The sequence below is a fragment of the Herpailurus yagouaroundi genome, unplaced genomic scaffold (genome assembly GCF_014898765.1).
Source record: "Herpailurus yagouaroundi ecotype Mexico unplaced genomic scaffold, PumYag 163, whole genome shotgun sequence".
NCBI lineage: Eukaryota > Metazoa > Chordata > Mammalia > Carnivora > Felidae > Herpailurus > Herpailurus yagouaroundi.
Window position 1 is genome coordinate 21,324,307 of NW_024412404.1, and position 5,493 is coordinate 21,329,799.

Here is a 5,493-nt window from a genome sequence, read left to right on the forward strand (position 1 = left end):
CCTTTTGTTCTTGACTTCTAATTTAATTTCATTTTGGTTGAAGAACACTTTGGCTGATTTAATCCTTTTAAATTTATTGACACTTGTTTAAGGCCTAACAGAAGGTCTATTCTAGAGAATGTTCCATATGCATTCAAGAAGAATGTGTATTCTATTATCATTGCATAGAGTGTTCTATATATGTTCATGGGTTTTATTGCTGTACAAGTGTTATATTTTCTTATTGACTTCTGTCTAATTGTTCTGTTCATTATTGAAATTGGAGTATTATGGTCTTGAGTTATCATTGTTCAAATGTTCATTCCTGTATTCAATTCTAGTTTTTGTTTTATGTATTTTGGAGATTCTGTTTTTAGGTGTGTAAATGTTCATAATTGTTTTAACTTCTTGATGGATGGGCCTTTGCATCATCTTAAAATATCAAAATTTTTTCAAATTAAAATATCTAATTTTTATCTTATACTCTATTTTGTCTGTTTTAGTATACTCAGTCCAGCTCTCTTTTAGTTAGCATGGTATAGCTTTTGATATTCCCTTATTTTCAACTTATTTATGCCTTTGAAACTACAGTGTGTTTCTTACACAGAGCATAGAATTGGATCTCTTTTTTTGCAGCTATTATGCCAATTTATGCCTTTTAATTGGAATGACCAATCTATTTACATTTAACATTAGTACTGATAAGGTAAATTTGTATCTACCATACTGCTATTTGTTTTCTATATATCTTCTGTCATTTTTTTATCCTCTTTTCATCCATTATTTCCTTGTTTTGTTTACAGAGATATTTTGCATTGGAACATTTTAATTTCCTTGTATTTTTCTGCATCCATATGGTTCTATTCCTGCCCCACTCCTTGATGCTGTTATTGTCATATATACGATGTCTTTATATGCTTTATGACCATCAATACAGATTTATAATTACTGCTTTATGTCATTTCTTAAATTACATAGAATGAAAGAGTTATGAATAAAGAGTACATTCATATTGCCTTTTCTATTTACCTGTGCAGTTACCTTTACTGGTGCTTTTATACATGTGCATTTATCGTCTAGTGTTCTTTAACTTCAGGCTACAGGATTCCCTTTAGTATTTCTTGTAAGGAAGTCAGGCCTGCAACAAATTCTGTTGTTTGTATGGTTTTTAATCTAGAAATGTTCTAATTTCTACTTCAGTTTTGAAGGATAGTTTTGCTGGATTTAGAATTCTTGTCTGACAGTCTTTTTCCTTCATTTCTTTGAATATGAAGTGTTCTTTGAAATACGTTTCATTCTTTGAACTCGAAATGTATTCAGTGTTTAGGCACTATGTTTAGTGCCTTTGGACTTTCATGATATCTGAGAATAAATCAGTTGTTATTCTTATCAGGCTTGCAGGTGTATGAGGCATCTTTTTTTTCTTTTGCTTCTTTCAAGATTCTCTGTCATTGTTTTTTTTTTTTTTAATTTTTTTTTTTTTCATTTATTTTTGGGACAGAGAGAGACAGAGAGACAGAGAACAGGGGCAGAGAGAGAGGGAGACACAGAATCAGAAACAGGCTCCAGGCTCTGAGCCATCAGCCCAGAGCCTGACGCGGGGCTCGAACCCACGGACCGCGAGATCGTGACCTGGCTGAAGTCGGACGCTTAACCGACTGCGCCACCCAGGCGCCCCTGTCATTGTTTTTTGACAGACTGATTACAATGTATCTAGTTATGATCTCTTTGAATTTGTCCTGTTTGTAGCTTGTTGAGTAGCTTGGATTTATACATTAATGTTTTTTCATCAAATATGGTCAGATTTTGGCCTTTATTACTCCAAATATTTTTTCTACTTCTTTTTTTCTATCTTGTCCTTCTGGGAGTCCCATTATGCTTATTTAGTATATTCAGTGCTGTCCCATAGTGCCCTGAGGCTCTGTTAATTTTTCTTCCTTTTTGTTTTTTTGTTCCTTAAATGTGATAGTTTTAACTGACTTACACATTCATCTTTATAGCATTTCAAGTTTGAAGATTTTTTTCTTCCACCCACTTAAATCTGCTATTGAGCACCCCTAGTGAAATTTTCATTTCAATTTTTGTACTTTCCAGCTCAATAATTATTGATTCTTTTTTATCATTTATGTTTCATTTTTTTTGTTTATCTATTTATTTTGAGAGAGAGAGGTGGGGAGGGGCAGAGAAAGAGGGAGAGAGAGAATCCCAAGCAGGCTTTGTGCTTTCAGTGCAGAGCCTGACAGGGGGCTCAAGCTCATAAACCACGAGACCATGACTTGAGCAGAAATCAAAAGTCGGATGCTTAACTGACTGAGCCACCCAGGTGCCCCTATCATTTACATTTCTTAGAGATACTCTGTATTTAGTGAGACATAATTCTTATACAGTCATTTAGTTCTTTAGACATGGTTGCTTTCATATCTTTGAATATATTTAAAATAGCTTGATGAAAGTCTTTGTCTAGGAAGTCTAACACCTGGGCTGCCTAAGGGACAATTTCTTTTGATTCTTTTTTTCCTGTGTATGGGTCATACTTTTCTCCTATGCCTGTCTCATAATTTTTGGTTGAAAACTTGCATATTATATAATGTAACAACTCTGGAAATCAGATTCCCAACCCTCCCCAGTCCCTCCCACCCCCCCATCCCCACCCCCACCCCCACCCCTTCCCACCCCCTGTATGGCTTGTGGTGATTGGTGTTTATAGTAGTTATAGCATAGTAGTAGTTACTGTTATTTGTTTGCTTAATGGCTTTTCTGGACTAATTCTGTAAACTCATATGTGCTCACTGCAGTTTTTGCACATTTAGCTTCATGGTTAAGCTAATGAGTTCACAGAGATTTCCTTAAACTTCTTAAAACACAAGTCTCCTGATTTTTGCCAAATGTTTTTGTGTATTGTGGGGCATGCCTTCAATGCTGTGGCAGTTTGTGACACTGCTCTCACCTCATTTCCTGCTTGTACAGAGCCTCAAGGTCTGCCAGAGGTGAAAACTTAGAGTCTTGTCAGGTCTTCTCCGAACATGTGCGCAGGGCTCTGTATGTGCATGGTCGTCTATATTCTGGGAACTAGTTTGGAGTTTTCCAGAGCCCCTATGAGACACCTCATTCACCAACTTTCCCCTTTTAAGCTTTTTGTTTAGTTTATTGTTTGCCCCAACTGTTATCCACTATATGAGATAGCCACAAAGGGAAACAAATTCTCCTTATAAATTTTTAAACCAAATTGTGCTGGGGAAAAGGCTTTTCATACTGCATGAGCTCTGAATCATACGAAGTAAGCTCGGCCTTGTAATTAATTATTTCAGGGAACACCAAATGGGTCAAATAATGACAATTCTCTGGCAATGAGGTTTTCAAGGGACTTCAAGTGAATTTGGCCTCCTTCAGTCTCCTGGCTTCTACTGTGATTGCAGGCTATTGGTTTTCAAGGCTACTGTGGAGCTAGAGAAAGAAGGATGGAACTAGGACAGCCTTTCAATTCTTACCAAGATTCAGCCATTTTTATCTTGAATAAATGTTCTCCAGATTGCTGCTCTGATTTATTTCCAGAGTTCTAAAAAAAGTTGATTCTGAGAATTTTTGCCAGTTTTATCATCATTTTTATAGAGGAAGGAATTTTCAGAGGTCCTTACTCCATCATATTGCTGACACTTAATATTTAATATCACTTTTAATATTTTTCTTGGCCAAAAGAATTAAATACTTTGATATACAGAAGAAACCCTTGACTAGTATATAGATTATATTATTTTATAAGTCCCTAATATGCGAGTTCTCTAATATACAATGCAATAATCCATCAATAAGTTAGTGATAAAAAATGAGTCTAAGAAGTTACTAGACCCGTAAGTATTCCCGAGCTGATAAATGATCTATCATGTTTCACAGGGCCCATTTGTTACCCATTTATTACATTCATTATTTCAAACCAGTTGACCAAGCCACCAACACTAATAGAAAGGACTGAAAACATGGCCAGAAAAGACATGAGCTTAAAATCCCTGGTCCCAGCAGCACTGAAAGGAGTGGAAAAGATAATACTAAAGATTCGGAAGAAAAGTGTTTTGGGCTACATTAAGGCAATCTAAGACAAAGGCAGGATCAAAATCAGTCATCTTATCTCCACCCCACCTCCTCAGAGCAAAGAATGACAGTGGAGAAAGGATTTCTTTTTGTCATTTATAAATTTGTCCAAGGCAACAGTTTTCAAGGAATGGCCTGGTCACTACCCCTGGTTATGTGTACACGAGAGAGCATTTGTCTTCTGGTGGGAGAGAGATACCCAGCTAGAACAAAAGAGTAAAGCTTGAACCAAATTATTAAATTTGTGGGAAAAAAATGTTATATTTCATTTGGAAAATTTTTTGAAGAATGAGATTCATTTATCTTCTGTATCATTCAATATAAAGTTACCAGTAAAAATGGCAACTTTTCATTAATCACATCCATTGATAGTACTTGAGTGCTTTTTATTTTTTTTATTTTTTAAAAATTTTTTAACATTTATTTATTTTTGAGAGACAGAGAGAGACAGAGCATGAGCAGGGGAGGGGCGGAGAGTGAGGGAAACACAGAATCCAACGCAAGCTCCAGGCTCTGAGCTGTCAGCACAGAGCCTGACACGGGGCTGAAACCCACAACTGTGAGATCATGACCTGAGGCAAAGTTGGACATTTAACCAACTGAGCCACCCAGATGCCCCTTGAGTGCTTTTAAATACATGCACAATGTTTTAAAATTTACAAAACGTATTCACATTTGTTTTATGTTTTAGCATCACAATCACAATGGAGTTAGGCAGTGCTTCCCACATTTTATGGACAATATAACTGAGATCCAGAGTCTCATAAAATTATTGGAGTAGTAAAGGTTCCAGCCTCTGTTTCCCAACTATTTGCTCACTGAATTTTCCGCTGCCCATATCCTTGATCACATGAAAGAATAAAACAAATTACTGGTCACAATATCAGCTCTCCCTGTTGTTTTATGGACACATATTTTTCCAGATCCATCAAGTATTTGATACCTGTGTTTTCAGAAATGATATGTGACCTTTGGCTTAGCTTAACCAAAGTCTTTGTAACTCAGTTTAAGGCTTCTTTGAAAGCCCAGTGTGATGGACCAACTTTGATGTGCAGCATTCTCTTTCTCCTGGGTGACACTTCTGACACCATGTCTGGAGACAAAAGAGGCCACGACTTTGTGATGTTCCACCTTCTCTCTGTCTCTCACACACACACGTTTTTAACATTAAAATGAAAGAAAGAAAGAAGACATGGCCATTTTTTTCCCACATGGAAAGGGAATTGCTTGGAGAATTTGAATGATGCAGGTTTGTCTGAAAGCTTTAAAGATGAAAGGTGTCACTTTTTACCCATTAGCCTGTAGAATGATGAGATCCTGAGTATACTTTGCTACTTCAAAGGGGCGCTGGAATACCGCTTCCAGGAAAGACTGCTTGAAAGTTTTTTTTTTTTTTTTTTTTTTTTTTTTTTTTTTTTTTTTTTTTTT